Genomic DNA, 17,464 nt, shown 5'->3' with positions numbered 1-17,464 from the left:
TGGTAGCAGGTCAAACAGGTGGAAGCCAGGGTGCGTGCTGTCATTGGTAATGTTTTTTGCTCTGTTGAGGCAACGGGAGTTGTGTCAATCCTTCAGGGAGGGGAGGGGGTAGCCGATGATTTTTTTGTGCAGAGTTTATGACCCTCTGAATCGCCTTTTTGTCTGCTTCAGTGCAGCTGGCGTGCCACACTGTTATGCAGTACGTCAGCAGGCTCTCGACAGCCGAGCGATAGAAGGTCACCATCAGCTGCTTCTCCAGTCTGTTCTTCCTCAGCACCTTCAGAAAGTGGAGTCTCTGCTGGGCCTTCTGGATGACCGCAGTTGTATTTGGGGTCCAGGAGAGGTCAGCAGTTATGAGGGTGCCGAGGAACTTGAAAGAACTGACTCTCTCCACCTCCTCGCCGTTGATGTAGAGTGCGGCAGGGTCTGCAGTGTTTTTCCTGAAGTCAAAGATGAGTTCCTTGGTTTTTGTGGTGTTCAGTGCCTGGTTATTCACGGAACACCACGCTGATAGTATCAGGACCTCATCTCTGTATGCAGACTCATCCCCCCTGTAATGGGTCCAACCACCGTTGTGTCATCGGCAACTTTGATGATGGTGTTCTCCTGGTAGGCTGGACTACAGTCGTGGATGTAGAGGGATTACAACAAAGGGCTCAGCAAACGCCCTGTGGAGAGCCGATGCTGAGTGTGCGGGAGGAGGATAGATGGGGGACGAGTTTCACTGTCTGGGGTCGGTTGGTCAGGAAATCCTTAATCCAAAAACAGGTAGTCCAGCAGTTTGGTGTTAAGGATGTCTGGTATGATTGTATTGAAGGCGGAGCTATAGTCGATGAAAAGCATCCTGTCATAGCTCCCCCGGTGTTCCAGGTGGCTCAGTGCAGAGTGGAGAGCTATGGTTATGGCGTCGTCCGTGGATCTGTTTTCCCGGTAGGCAAACCGTTGTGGGTCTAGAGTGGGGGGGGGGGGGGGGGGGGGGGGGCAGGCTTGGATGCGGTGTAGGACCAGCCTCTCGAAGCACTATATGATGACAGGTGTGAGTGCTACTGGGCGATAGTCAATGAGGTTGTTTGTGGCAGCTTTCTTGGGTGCCGGGATAATTGTGGCGGATTTAAGGCACGGTGGGATGAGTGCCTGTGCCAAAGAGAGGTTGAAGAGGACAGTGACAATGTAGGAGAGCTGAAAGCATGCTTTGAGCACCTTCCCGGGTACTCCGTCTGGACCAGCCGCCTTCCTGGGGTTCACTGCTCTGAGCACCCGTCTGACCTCATGCTCCTCAAGAGTGAGTGTGGGAGTGCTTGGGGCTGGGGGGAAGGGGGTGGTGAGGCTGTGACTGGTTGTGATGTCTCAAAGCGAGCAAAGAAGCAGTTCAGCTCCTCTGCCAGCGATACATCCCAGTCCCCGGTTGTTGCGTCACAGCCTCTGTAGTTGGTGATGTGCTATATGCCCTGCCACATCTGCCGTGGGTTGTTGCTTGAGAGATGGTCTTGGATCCTCTCTTTGTAGTCCGTCTTGGCTTCTTTGAGTCCTCTCTTCAGGTCAGCTCGCGCAGCGCTGTACAGAGCACTGTCACCTGACCTGAAGGCGGTGTCACGGGCATTGAGGAGCATGCGGACCTGGCTTGTCATCCAGGGTTTCTGGTTTGGGTAAACCCGGATGCTTTTTCCACAGTTACATTGCCGATACAGTACTTTATGTAGGATAGTACCGACTCTGTGTGTGTGGGCAGGTCTTGGACTTCAAAAACATCCCATGCAGTGTGTGCAAAGCAGTCCTGGAGCTGGGGGAGTGCATCCTCAGGCCAAGTTGTAACAGTCTTTGTCACTGCTTTTGTCCTTGCTCTGAGGGGGGTGAAGGCAGGGGGGAGCAGCAAGTAGAGGTGGTCTGACTGGCCTAGGTGGGGAGGGTGATGGCTCTATATGCCTCTTCGATGTTGGAGTAAACATGGTCAAGAGTGTTCCCCCCTCTAGTTGGGCATTTAACATACTGGTAAAATTTGCGTAGTACAGTTTTCAGATTGACTTTATCAAAATCTCCAGCAATAATGTGAGTGCCATTGGGGTGGGCACGTGGTTGTTTATTTATTGTGTTTAGCAGTAGAGAGAGCCATGCTAACATTAGTATCCGGTGGTATGTAAACTGTCGTGATGATTACTACTGTTACTACCAGAGTCCTCGTTTCGGTCCCGATGTAGCAGCGTGCGGCCTGCGTCGGGGATTAGGGGGTGAAGCCAGGTTTCGAAAATTACAAAAAAACAGCAGTCCTGGATGTAGCTATTTCCAGCCAGCTCGAGTTTTAGGTCATCTATTTTGTGATTGATTGATTGATTGATTGGAACTTTTATTAGTAGATTGCACAGTACAGCACATATTCCGCACAATTGACCACTAAATGGTAGCACCCAAATAAGTTTTTCATCTTGTTTAAGTCGGGGTCCACGTTAATCAATTCATGGTGAACCATGGATCTGGCGTTGGTGAGGTATATGCTCGGCAGCAGAGGCTTGTGGGGCCGTGTTTTGATTCTCGCCAGGAGACCAGACCGGCAGCCCCGCTTTTGTTTCCTCTCCCGCCGACGACTGCGTCGCCTGCCGGGTCCGATAACAACCCACCGAGATTCTGGCGGTCTCACTATCTCGTCGGGTATGTTGTGCAAGCGGTGGAAATTGCTCCAGACAGCTATCCTGTGTAGAAAACCAATGTCCAGCAGGTTTTGACGACTGTGTTGTGTCGGGACGGTAGACAGACATAACCAAAACACTATAAAACATACAAACCTCATTTCCATATGAGTTGGGAAATTCTGTAAGATGTAAATAAAAACGGAATACAATGATTTGCAAATCATTTTCAACCCATATTCAATCGAATGCACTACAAAGACAACATATTTGATGTTCAAACTCATAAACTTTATTTTTTTTTTGCAAATAATAATTTACTTAGAATTTCATGGCTGCAACACGTGCCAAAGAAGTTGGGAAAGGGCATGTTCACCACTGTTCCTTTTAACAACACTCAGTAAACGTTTGGGAACTGAGGAGACACATTTTTTAAGCTTCTCAGGTGGAATTCTTTCCCATTCTTGATTGATGTACAGCTTAAGTTGTTCAACAATCCGGGGGTCTCCGATGTGGTATTGTAGGCTTCATAATGCACCACACATTCTCAATGGGAGACAGGTCTGGAGTACAGGCAGGCCAGTCTAGTACCCGCACTCTTTTACTATGAAGCCACGTTGATGTAACACGTGGTTTGGCATTATCTTGCTGAAATAAGCAGGGGCGTCCATGGTAACGTTGCTTGGATGGCAACATATGTTGCTCCAAAACCTGTATGTACCTTTCAGCAATAATGGCGCCTTCACAGATGTGTAAGTTACCCATGTCTTGGGCACTAATACACCCCCATACCATCACGGATGCTGGCTTTTCAACTTTGCGCCTATAACAATCCGGATGGTTCTTTTCCTCTTTGGTCCGGAGGACACGACGTCCACAGTTTCCAAAAACAATTTGAAATGTGGACTCGTCAGACCACAGAACACTTTTCCACTTTGTATCAGTCCATCTTAGATGAGCTCAGGCCCAGCCAAGCCGACGGCGTTTCTGGGTGTTGTTGATAAACGGTTTTCGCCTTGCATAGGAGAGTTTTTAACTTGCACTTACAGATGTAGCGACCAACTGTAGTTACTGACAGTGGGTTTCTGAAGTGTTCCTGAGCCCATGCGGTGATATCCTTTACACACCGATGTCGCTTGTTGATGCAGTACAGCCTGAGGGATCGAAGGTCACAGGCTTAGCTGCTTACGTGCAGTGATTTCTCCAGATTCTCTGAACCCTTTGATGATATTACGGACCTTAGATGGTGAAATTCCTAAATTCCTTGCAATAGATGGTTGAGAAAGGTTTTTCTTAAACTGTTCAAAAATTTGCTCACGCATTTCTTGACAAAATGGTGACCTTTGCCCCATCCTTGTTTGTGAATGACTGAGCATTTCATGGAATCTACTTTTATACCCAATCATGGCACCCACCTGTTCCCAATTAGCCTGCACACCTGTGGGATGTTCCAAATAAGTGTTTGATGAGCATTCCTCAACTTTATCAGTATTTATTGCCACCTTTCCCAATGTCTTTGTCACGTGTTGCTGGCATCAAATTCTAAAGGTAATGATTATTTGCAAAAAACAAATGTTTATCAGTTTGAACATCAAATATGTTGTCTTTGTAGCATATTCAATTGAATATGGGTTGAAAATGATTTGCAAATCATTGTATTCTGTTTATATTTACATCTAGCACAATTTCCCAACTCATATGGAAACGGGGTTTGTAAAAGGAAGCACCGAACGTGAGAGTTGTAAGCCGCTGAGTCGCCATTTTGTTAATAGTAATTTGTATTCCGAAGTCCAAATTAACGCCTCTTCCCTATGAGGAGTGATCCAGCCCACCTGGGAATATCAAACTAAGGGGCCTTATCTTATTATGTGCTCAAACTGAAATACTACTATTTACTTAAACTTGGTCGTTCGCTTTCTCCAAGGTGAATATAAACCTTCACCATAAGCAAAACATAATATGAGTTAATTAATTCACTTCAGCATCTAATGGTGCATCACAATTGGTGTTTTGTAGGAATAATGTTGTTCCTGTTTTGCGTGGGCCTCGTGTGTCCTCACCCAGCCAGTCTCTGGTAAACAATGTCCCATCATGCTGACATCCACTGAATGTGAGGGCTCATAAAACACCACATAAACATACATACGCCAGCCCCTGGGGTCCACTTCCCAAGGATGCTGAGTGTCTCCTATCTTGGGGAGTTGTGAAGAAGTTGTAACGGACAGGACACTGACGGCCAAGTGGGGGGTTTGATTGATTGATTGATTGATTGATCGAGAAGTTTATTGACATCTTAAAGAATTGAATCCATGCAATGCTTTAAAAAGGCAAATGGATGGCACAAAAAGTCAAAAGGCTTGTTTCCATTGTGGTCCATTAAGTCAGTATTTTGGTGAGCAACAGGGCCCCAAAATTGTAAATGGACTGACACTGTGTAAGAGAGACTTGGCACCATCTGTGTCCTAATTGATACGATGATATACAGCAATTTTTTAAGGTCCAACTTTGATTTCAGCCACGCCTTCTTCTCACTAACAATGACGCCAAAATAATGCCAAAATAATGCCAAAATAATGCCAAAATAATGCCGTCAGAACTAATAAATAAGAAAAACAGAACTTACAATTAGTCTGATATCAAATAAAAGAAAACACATTGATTTCACATACATTATCAGAAAGAATCATACCTCACTGGCCTCACAAACTCCGAGGGAATAAAGTTTATTTTCAAGCCGAGACTCCATTAACCTCTCACATCGAATGCTTGCTGTCTCATGCTGCTTCCCTTATTCCGTCACATATCAATCGTCCCCCGAACAATGTGACCAAACCAGAACAAAAAATATGTTCCTCTCCAATTGACATGGGTTTTGTAACAAAAATAAAGTTAACATATACTTGCATGAATTAACCAAAGGAAATACATTTCTAATCACATTAAATGTAAATATGAACTTATATTTATACATTGTATTTATTTACTCTAACCAATTATGAATTATATAACATATAGATGTGATGGGACACCTGCGATGAGGTGGCGACTTGTCCAGGGTGTACCCCACCTTCCGCCCGATTGTAGCTGAGATAGGCTCCAGCGCCCCCCGCGACCCCAAAGGGAATAAGCGGTAGAAAATGGATGGATGGGATGGGACACAAGTAGGGGATTTTATTTTTTAATGTTTCATTGCCATGCATGTCTTATTGTTTTTATTGCTGTGGATTTTAATTGCATGTTTTTACACTTTAGAATTTGATTGTCTTTTTAATTGCATGTTTTTACTCCTTGTGGACTTTGCTGGCATTTTAAGACGTTGCCCCTTTTAAATTGTTGCCCCTGACAACCAAAGTGCCAATCGAACGGCGCCTGAAATCAGACGCACCTGTGGAGCATTAGGACTGCACACATTTAAAGGAGGGAGGAACAGAAGGAAGGGGAACCGGAGAGTATCGACAGGCTTTGCCAAGAGCGTCCGGGTGGATGCCCGCAGGCTGGGAAGGAATCCAGGACTACGCAGCAGACCCCGCAAGCTACCGGAGTGAACCCCAAGAAGCCCACAACACGCAGGGGCAGAGGAAACTCTGCCTCCGAAGTAAGTGTCGTGGATTGTGGATCTGTGGGGGTGATCAATTGCCTTTGGCTGTGGGCTTGCGGGCTCGGGCGTTGTACGCTGGCTGTGTGGTCCTGTGGGCAGGAGCGGTCGGGACCCAGAGAGCTGCGGTGACTCCTGGGAGCGACCAAGAGGCGGGGAGAGACGGGACGCGTACGGCCACGTAGGTCCCACCAGAGACTGGTGAGGAGAGTGGGCGTACTCAATATTTCTACGCTGAACTACAGCAGAGCCTTGCGTGTAAGTGTGACGTCAGCCCTGAGAGTGTCTCCGTGTTTTTAGATTATTTTATCCCCGTGGCCTGCCTCCGATTTAATTTGTGTGCAGGAGGACACCGTGGAAGTGAGCGGAGCCATGCCTGTCGTGGCTGTACCCTCACCTATATTATTGTTTACCAAATGGTATTTTTAGTGTTATCAACTTGACTGTATTTTTAATTTGTATTGAATAAATTGTAAATGAGCATCATTATCTTTCCTTATTTTGGGACGGTTGCAGGGCCGGCCCGTGGCATAGGCCGTATAGGCAAATGCTAAGGGCGCCGTCCATGAGGGGGCGCCACGCCAGTGCCACAAATGTTGGAGAAAAAAAAAGAAAAGAAAAAAAGTTGGTACTATTATTTCTAAATACAAAAAATAATCCCATGTTAATTAAAATGCAAAGTAAAGCCTATTTAATAGAAATATTATTTGTTACAACATTACGCCCCCTCTCCCCCCGCACGGTGCGCCCCCTCCCTTCCCGTATCATGACTCTTTTTGGACGTCACCACATCAAAAAATCAACACAAGATGTCAAAACGGCCAAAACTGTCAGGTGCCCAGGGAAGAAAAAAGAGAAAAGAAGAGGAGGAGAAACGAGAAAAGACAGAGGTAGCAGGTAGGTGAGCCGAACATGAAATTATTTGTCTGTTACAGAATGTGATAGTAACCCGGCTTTTTAGCATTAAGCTAATGTCACATGATTCGGCAATTGCCAATCAATAAATAGCTAGTTCTGTTTTAACGTCGGGTTAATATTGTGGAGGGGCTAAATTGTTATGGAAAATAATAATGTAACGTTAGGTAATTACAGTACTCCCACCTTACATTTTTCAGGGACATTTGTATTAGATCTTTTAAGCAGCTGTTTTTTGTTTACATTGTTATTGCCTTCTGGTTAGCTATGTTTGCCCTGCAGGTAATAGTCACTTTTCCACCCCTTTATATATTAGGTATAGTTGTAAGTAAAAAAAAAAAAAAGGTCAAAGACAAAGCTATTCGGTTTCTTGTGAGTATATACACTTCACTGCCGATGTGGGGGGGCGCCACCTAAAATCTTGCCTAGGGCGCCAGATTGGTTAGGGCCAGGCCTGGACGGTTGCTCTCACTACATTGAGTTCTTAATATTTACATTTGTTTTAAGTAAAATTTTACTAGATTTTAATATTCCGCCACTCGGGTCCATCACATATACAATGTGCTTCTGTCAGCAGCTACACTTTTCCTAACTAAGAGTTTCCCGCTTGTCTCCAACCCTTCCCCCATGCATTCCTGAGATAAGATAAAAGGCGTGTGCCTCACCGACACTCTCCTGTAAACAGACGGCCTTTGTCTTTTGAGGCCTCCAATAAATACTCCAAAAAAAAGGTATTCTCTGGAAATGTCTTATTAAATAGATTATTATATTGTAAAACAGACACTTTACTTTTGCTTGTCCTTATGTCCCTGCAAGATGATGTTACGTTTTGGACGCATGGCTGCAATGGTTGTGATCTCTCGGATGCGGAATTTTACACCAGTAAAACCAGCAAACCAGCAAACCAGTAATAATAGTCTGCAAATTGTGTTGTTGTTGAATTATATTTATCTGATTTAAAGTCAAATACAGTTTATATACTTGTCTGTCTATCTGTGTTAGCCCTGCGATGAGGTGGCGACTTGTCCAGGGTGTACACCGCCTTCCGCCCGAATGCAGCTGAGATAGGCTCCAGCACCCCCCGCCACCCCGAAAGGGACACGCGGTAGATAAATGGATGGATGCTATTTTGTGTAGACACCATGAAAACATACATTTAGAATGAATCGTTCATGACTTGCCCATCACTATGACTCTTTGGCCCCGCCCCTAAGTGACGCATGCGTGGAGGATATGCGCTTTGCAGCAAAGTCTTCCTTTACTCCACACACGCTTCTAAGCCTCGGCACATCTCCTCACATCGCTACTAACTACACTTTATTCATCCTCCGTGTCAGGATAAACTCCACTCGTCTCAGTCAACTTTGGACATTATTAGGCCCGCTTAGCTTGCTAGTTGTTTTAGCGCGCTAGTTAGCTTAGCATGCTAGTTAGCTTAGCGTGCTCGTTAGCTTAGCTTGTTAGCTGCTAACAAAGAGAGGCGGAAGTGATCAACACATCGCTTAGTTAAGATCAAGTGTGAGTGTAAAGTGTTGTGATTGTGTGAAAATATGTGATAGAACTATAGCAGAGTACAAAGAGGAACGTTCTCGGACAAAAGAAGAGAACAAGAGACTACGTCAACTACTGGACGCTGTTTTCAAGAAACCCTAAGTTGTGTTACACAGAACAGGTTTGTTTACTTCTTACTCTCACATCTTTACTAACTTTATATTCCATCATTAACATGAACATGACGTGTTAGATTAATTTTTATTAATAGGTGTACTCAGACACATGATTGTTATCGTGTTATTAATGTGATTATCAGACAGCAGTCATTTCCTCCATCCATCCATCTTATTCCGCTTATCCGAGGTCGGGTCGCAGGGGCAGCAGCCTAAGCAGGAAGGCCCAGACTTCCCTCTCCCCTGCCACTTCGTCCAGCTCTCCCCCTCACACCTCCTCCCCCTTTTGTTTCTGGAAAAAGGCACTTTCAGAAACATTCAAGAAAAAGGGCAGCAAAAGCGGAGGTGGAGGACTGGTCATGTTTGAGGTCAATGAAAGCCTTTTCAGCCTCTGTGGACCACTGGAGGGCGGCATTAGGGTTGCGGACCCCAAAGCGGTATCGACTGACCCTTATGGCGATCGCGACCCTACTGGTGAAAGCCACAAAGTATGCTTACACATATTGACGCAAATATAATAAAAACACTAAAATTAAGACGGATGCTTTTGCAATGTTAATTTGATCTTTCACAACACCTAGTGGCCACAATAATTCATTAAGTCAAGCTCATGGCGCAGAAAGTTGAACGATGCGGACACGTTTGTTACTGGATACTTTCGATCAGACTTCTGTTTTGGAGACTTTGTGTACGAATAAAGCAACTATAATTATTTGATATGCTTAAATGTGCTGTTTTAGCTTAGCTGTTGTGTAGCTGCTAGCTCCTCGTAGCCTACAGCAGGTGTGTCCAAAGTGGAGCCCATAGCTATGTTTTTAACCGACAACGGTTAAAAACTCTCTGAGCTGCCACCTTAACGTGGTAGAGGAGTTTGCGTGTCCCAATGATCCTAGGAGCTATGTTGTCCGGGGGCTTCCATTCCCCCTGGTAGGGTCTCCCAAGGCAAACTGGTCCTAGGTGAGGGATCAGACAAAGAGCAGCTCGAAGACCTCTATGAAGAACACGAACAAGGAACCCAGATTTCCCTCGCCCGGACGCGGGTCACCGGGGCCCCCCTCTGCAGCCAGGCCCGGAGGTGGGGCACGATGGCGAGCGCCTGGTGGCCGGGCCTGTCCCCATGGGGCCCGGCCGGGCACAGCCCGAAGAGGCAACGTGGGTCCCCCCTCCAATGGGCTCACCACCCATAGCAGGGGCCATAGAGGTCGGGTGCAGTGTGAGCTGGACGGCAGCCGAAGGCAGGGCACTTGGTGGTCCGATCCTCGGCTACATAAGCTAGCTCTTGGGACGTGGAACGTCACCTCGCTGGGGGGAAAGGAGCCTGAGCTAGTGCGTGAGGTGGAGAAGTTCCGGCTAGATATAGTCGGACTCACTTCGACGCACAGCAAGGGCTCTGGAACCAGTTCTCTTGAGAGGGGCTGGACTCTCTTCCACTCTGGCGTTGCCGGCAGTGAGAGGCGACGGGCTGGGGTGGCAATTCTTGTTGCCCCCCGGCTCAAAGCCTGCACGTTGGAGTTCAACCCGGTGGACGAGAGGGTAGCCTCCCTCCGCCTTCGGGTGGGGGGACGGGTCCTGACTGTTGTTTCCGCTTACGCGCCAAACGGCAGCTCAGATTACCCACCCTTTTTGGATTCACTCGAGGGAGTAATGGAGAGTAAGGCTGCAGCTAACGATTATTTTTCTATCGATTAATCTATAGATTATTTTTTCGATTAATCGGTTAATCTATAGATTATTTTTTCGATTAATCTATAGATTATATTTCCTTTTACCGATTTTTTTTTTTTTAATTTAAAATGAAGATGAAAAAATAAATGTAGGCCAGTTTTTTCAAAAGGCATGGCTTTTATTTACAAAAAAAAAGTATGGCCACTCAGTCAACATTGACAACAACATGACAAAATATTCTGTAACAATGTAAACATTTAACAAAATTAAAAGTAGCTTATTTGCTTTTAATGTGCAAATATAAAAGTAAACATCCAGTGCAAATCTTAATATTCTGCAATAGTATAAGCATTTCAAAAGTAAAAGTATTGCTTATTTTGCTTTAAAATGTGCAAAAATAAAGATAAACATCCAATTCAAAAAAGTGCAAAACGGAAATATTCTGTAACAACAGTGTAAACATTTCAACAAAAGTAAAAGTATTGCTTATTTGCTAAAATGTGCAAAAATAAAGATAAACATCCAATACAAAAAAGTGCAAAACGAAATATTCTGTAACAACAGTGTAAATATTTCAACAAAAGTAAAACTTTTGCTTATTTTGCTTAATAACACAACAATGATAGTATGATTAAAGTGAAAGTTAATTGTTCGTTTGCACATAGTATACGTAATTGTTAATGTTGTAAAAGGTATTTGCACAACTAATTAACGTTAGCGTTAAAGAGGAGCGCGTCAGGCACGCCAAACGCTCCTCTCAGAGCGAAACGGTGCTTTAGTTTATGAATTTACAACGCAGATACAAATGACACATTCATGTTTTTGTGTAATGATGACAACGTATACTCACGCGGACGATTGACTAGTTGATGGTGATGGCAAGAACGCTGCCGTTGTGCTGCTATGATAGGCCATTTCCGCTCGACACAGTGTGCATACAACAACATTATTAGCAGAGGTGGGTAGAGTAGCCAGAAATTGTACTCAAGTAAGAGTACTGTTACTTTAGAGATTTATTACTCAAGTAAAAGTAAGGAGTAGTCACCCAAATATTTACTTGAGTAAAAGTAAAAAGTATGTTGTGAAAAAACTACTCAAGTACTGAGTAACATACACACACATATCATATATATATATATATATATATATATATATATGTGTATATATATATATATATATATATATATATATATATATATATATATATATATATATATGTGTATATATATGTGTATATATATATATGTGTATATATATACACACACACACACACACACACATATATATATGTGTGTGTGTCCCGGCAACCTCAGCCCCAGAAATAGGAGAGCCCACCACAGATTCCCCAGGCCCTGCTTCCTCATAGGAAGACGTGCTGGTAGGATTGAGGAGGTCTTCGAAGTATTCCCTCCACCGATCCACAACAGCCGCAGTCGAGGTCAGCAGAACACCATCCTCGCCATACACGGTGTTGACATTGCACTGCTTCCCCTTCCTGAGGCGGCGGATGGTGGTCCAGAATCGCTTCGAAGCCGTCCGGAAGTCGTTTTCCATGGCTTCCCCGAACTCCTCCCATGTCCGAGTTTTTGCCTCCGCGACCGCTGAAGCCGCACATCGCTTGGCCTGTCGGTACCTGTCTGCTGCCTCCGGAGTCCTATGAGCCAAAAGAGCCCGATAGGACTCTTTCTTCAGCTTGACGGCATCCCTTACCGCTGGTGTCCACCAGCGGGTTCTAGGATTACCGCCACGACAGGCACCAACCACCTTGCGGCCACAGCTCCAATCGGCTGCCTCGACAATAGAGGCACGGAACATCGTCCACTCGGACTCAATGTCTAGTGCCTCCCTCGTGACATGTTCAAAGTTCTTCCGGAGGTGGGAATTGAAACTCTCTCTGACAGGAGACTCTGCCAGGCGTTCCCAGCAAACCCTCACAATGCGTTTGGGCCTGCCAGTTCTGTCCGGCATCCTCCCCCACCATCGCAGCCAACTCACCACCAGGTGGTGATCGGTAGAAAGCTCCGCCCCTCTCTTCACCCGAGTGTCCAAAACATGAGACCGCAAATACGATGACACAACTACAAAGTCGATCATGGAACTGCGGCCTAGGGTGTCCTGGTGCCAAGTGCACATATGGACACCCTTATGTTTGAACATGGTGTTTGTTATTGACAATCTGTGGCGAGCGCAAAAGTCCAATAACAAAACTCCACTCGGGTTCAGATCCGGGCGGCCATTCTTCCCAATCACGCCTCTCCAGGTTTCACTGTCGTTGCCAACATGACATACTTGACAACCTGTGCCCTATATAAACCATGGTATGTGAATGCTTCTATTAAAATCTCCTGATGATTGAGGGAACCCCTCATGAAACAGGCCTGTAGAGATGAAGTAGTCTTGTGATTTTCTTTCCCACACATATATATATTACGCTCTACCACGGTATCGAGCATTATTTTTTTGGATAATCTAATTAAGATTTATATATATATATATATATATGTATGTGTGGGAAAAAAAATCACAAGACTATTTCATCTCTACAGGCCTGTTTCATGAGGGGGGGTACCCTCAATCATCAGGAGATTTTGATTGAGGGTACCCCCCCTCATGAAACAGGCCTGTAGAGATGAAATAGTCTTGTGATTTTTTTTCCCACACTGTCACACCCAGGCTCGGGTGAAGGTAATGTAACCTTTGCAAACCAGACTTTCAAATCAAGGATGGCAAGGCACGCAGTTGGTGAGAGTTTACAAACATTTATTGAAATCCCAAAAAGTGTCAAAAGGTGAACAACGACAGAAAAAACAAAGCACCCACAATCTGTAATGTAATAAATAGAGGCAATATTAGTATCGTATATTATATATAGTACATTTATATTCTAAATACATTTCGAAGTTGCATGCGTTAACTAGGCCTATATAATTAATCAAAATAAGCATATTAAAAATAATCAAAAGATAAATCATTCATTATATCAAAATACATGTACTCATAGTCAAAGGTCAATAATCAAATATGTCAAAGTAAAGAATTAACTAATCATAACAGATTTAGCAAAATCAATTAGCATTCAACAAAACTCGTTTAACCGGTTACAACACAACATAATCTCATCATCAAAATATTCACCTTAGTAGATGTTTGATGCATGGAGACCGAAACTCCTACTCAGGACAGAGAACCTCCTCTGGCAGTGACCGACAGCAGACTGTCAGAAAAACGGCATTTTCCAACTTAAATAGCCCTTAGCCCCGCCCACTAGCTGGGACCAATTTGACAGGGGAAATTAAGAAAACAGTTATTTTGTAAATTTCACCATAAATAACCATCACATGTCTAAAAAGTATTCACATGGTACTTTTGCATGTGTAGAGCAGTCATTTTCGTACACAGTATATTCAGGCTTAGACAACACAACTTTTAAATGTCCAGTGTCCTTCTGTAACACCCAGCATTTGAAGATCATGGTTCGACCCAAATTTGGCCTAATTAGTGAATGCAGGTGTGGTCACCTATATAAAGCCCTCAACCCCACCCTGACTCTTTTGGTCAATAGTTCAGAGCCATGGTGAGTGACAGGTAACAATTTGTTTGTTGAGCACATGCTTTTCACTGGCTAACAAGATTGAATGTTTGTGTCCATGTTGAGCTTCCCAACAAATGTGCACGGTTTGTGAGGAAGTCCAAAGGTCAAACAGTGACAGTGTGGGGTCAAACTGTCACACACACATACATATATTGCGCTCTACTACGGTATCGAGCACTATTTTTTGGATAACCTTATTAAGACATATATATATATATATATATATATATATATATATATATATATATATATATATATAATATATATATTAGAGATGCGCGGATAGGCAATTATTTCATCCGCAACCGCATCAGAAAGTCGTCAACCATCCGCCATCCACCCGATCTAACATTTAATCAGAACCGCATCCGCCCGCACCCGCCCGTTGTTATATATCTAATATAGACGATGCAAGGCATTAAAGTTAAAGTTAAAGTACCAATGATTGTCACACACACACTAGGTGTGGCGAGATTATTCTCTGCATTTGACCCATCACCCTTGATCACCCCCTGGGAGGTGAGGGGAGCAGTGATAGTGAGGTTATAAAGCTTTTGCCTGTTAAAGAAAGGAGACTGATCCAATGCAGCACAGACATTCGCGTGCCACGCTGTCACGGCCCAGACGCACACCAGTGCGCAATCATATGGGAGCCGCGCTGAGCGCACCTCCAAGCGCGTCTCGCTGCCGGCGACGGCCGGGTATGGGCCCAACGCTCCAGCGCCATCCATTTTCAGGGCTAGTTGATTCGGCAGGTGGGTTGTTACACACTCCTTAGCGGGTTCCGACTTCCATGGCCACCGTCCTGCTGTCTATATCAACCAGGGTGAGCCCCACCCCTTTCGTGAGCGCACTGCGCGCGGAGTGACCCCTGTTACGCGCCCCTGGCAACAGGGGTGGCGGGCAGGTAAGCTGCTTACCTGCTGCGCGTGACGCCGGCCGCGGCGAATGCGGACGAGGCGGGGTGTCGGTGCGGTGGGCGCGGTGGTGACCCTGGACGTGCGTCGGGCCCTTCTCGCGGATCGCCTCAGCTACGGCTCCCGGTGGGGCCCTCTCGGGGGAAGGGGCCTCGGTCCCGGACCCCGGCGAGGCGTCACTTCTCCGCTCCGTAAAAGTGTCCATCTCTTCTTTTTTTTTTTCTTCTGTTGTGGCATATGCTGCAGGTGCCTGCTCGTTTTTTGTATGTGGGTAACAACATTTAACTATGTATATATATTTCCCAATTGGTTTAACTGCCACCCGCCTGAATCTATTTAAAATCTAATTTTTTTTTAACCACCCGACCCGACCCGACCCGCGGATAAAATCTAATTTTTTTAAATTTCATCCGCCCGATCCGCGGATAATCCGCGGACTCCGCGGTTGTGCCCGCAAACCGCGCATCTCTAGTGTGTATATGTATATATATATATATATATATATATATATATGTATATATTAGGGATGTCCCGATCCAGGTTTTAGCACTTCCGATCCGATACCGATACTGGCCTATCCGAGCATGTATTAAAGTTTAAAGTCATTTAACCTACTTAGTTGTCAGATTCATGTTGAAAAGTGTTTTAGTACTCTTGATAACAACTAGCCAGCTGAATTAGGTGAGTTTGAATAATACACAATGGTTGGTAACAAGAAACTGACCTGTTTATTCAAGGATAAACACAAAATAGACAAAATTATACATGACAAACAGAAATGGCATCATTGAACAGTACAAAAAGTGAACAGTATAAAGTGCAAATAATGCCGTAAACATTATTAAAAAAAGCAAAACACACAAAACAACCTGAGTGGGATAAAATGTCTATAACTCAGCATCAATACTTGCTCTTGAACAAGTGTAAACTTAAAAAAAATATATATCTACACACTCCCTTCAATTGTTTGCCGCCCCTAACTGCAGTCCGAGCATAATGGGGAGAATCTTTCTAACAAAGACGAGCACTTGAAGATGCTCAGGTGTCAGCCTGCTCCTGTGTTCATCAATGATGAGTGAGGCTGTGCTAAAAAGCCTCTCACTCTCAACACTGGTGCAAGGAGCACTGAGGAACTTGGCTGCTGTTTCTGCCAGGGCGAGTAGTCCAGACTGATTGTCCCTCCAGTAGTGAAAAGGATTGCTCTTACGCCCAGCTGGAGGCTCACTGAGGTAGCTCTCCAACTAACTCCTCCAGTATCTCGTCAAAGTAGCTGCCGAGGCTGCTGGTTGAGCTTCCAGCCTCCATTCTTGGTGTTTGCCTTGCTGCCTCAGCCTCAGCCACACCTTCTCCAGAGGGCATGGTCTTCAGTTCTTGTTCCATTTTCATCACCTCTACCTTTAGTGCCTCCTTTGCCTGATCCAGGTTGGGAGCATTAGTGAAGAACCTTAACATTTGGATAACATGCAATAAAGATATATCAATTATTTTACAAACCCCGTTTCCATGAGTTGGGAAATTGTGTTAGATGTAAATATAAACAGAATACAATGATTTGCAAATAATTTTCAACCCATATTCAGTTGAATATGCTACAAAGACAACATATTTGATGTTTAAACTGATAAACTTTTCTTTTTTTTTGCAAATAATCATTAACTTTAGAATTTGATGCCAGCAACACGTGACAAAGAAGTTGGGAAAGCTGGCAATAAATACTGATAAAGTTGAGGAATGCTCATCAAACACTTATTTGGAACATCCCACAGGTGTGCAGGCTAATTAGGAACAGGTGGGTGCCATGATTGGGTATAAAAACAGCTTCCCAAAAAATGCTCAGTCTTTCACAAGAACGGATGGGGCGAGGTACACCCCTTTGTCCACAACTGCTGGAGCAAATAGTCAAACAGTTTAAGAACAACGTTTCTCAAAGTGCAATTGCAAGAAATTTAGGGATTTCAACATCTACGGTCCATAATATCATCAAAAGGTTCAGAGAATCTGGAGAAATCACTCCACGTAAGCGGCATGGCCGGAAACCAACATTGAATGACCGTGACCTTCGATCCCTCAGACGGCACTGTATCAAAAACTGACATCAATCTCTAAAGGATATCACCACATGGGCCCAGGAACACTTCAGAAAACCACTGTCACTAAATACAGTTGGTCGCTACATCTGTAAGTGCAAGTTCAAGCTCTACTATGCAAAGCAAAAGCCATTTATCAACAACATCCAGAAATGCCGCCGGCTTCTCTGGGCCCGAGATCATCTAAGATGGACTCATGTAAAGTGGAAAAGTGTTCTGTGGTCTGACGAGTTCACATTTCAAATTGTTTTTGGAAATATTCGACATCGTGTCATCCGGACCAAAGGGGAAGCGAACCATCCAGACTGTTATGGACGTAAAGTTCAAAAGCCAGCATCTGTGATGGTATGGGGGTGCATTAGTGCCTAAGGCATGGGTAACTTACACATCTGTGAAGGCACCATT

General features: G+C 44.6%; 1 protein-coding gene across 3 annotated transcripts in view; it reads left to right on the top strand.

The window, feature by feature from the left end:
- The window catches only part of LOC133624001 (uncharacterized), a 270,822-nt gene that overhangs the window by 28,089 nt on the left and 225,269 nt on the right, over positions 1-17,464 (top strand). Inside the window, exon 1 of one of the 3 annotated variants that reach the window (XM_072916175.1) lies at positions 8,693-8,803. The exons of the other annotated variants lie outside the window; for them this stretch is intronic. The gene's annotated coding sequence lies outside the window, so the exon portion shown is untranslated. Of the gene's footprint in view, positions 1-8,692; positions 8,804-17,464 lie in introns of those variants that run through there. 3 annotated transcript variants of the gene reach the window in all.

Source organism: Nerophis lumbriciformis, linkage group LG26 (assembly GCF_033978685.3).
Source record: "Nerophis lumbriciformis linkage group LG26, RoL_Nlum_v2.1, whole genome shotgun sequence".
Classification (NCBI taxonomy): Eukaryota; Metazoa; Chordata; class Actinopteri; order Syngnathiformes; family Syngnathidae; genus Nerophis; species Nerophis lumbriciformis.
Note: the sequence above shows the minus strand (reverse complement) of the source record. Positions and strands in the feature narration are given on the sequence as shown.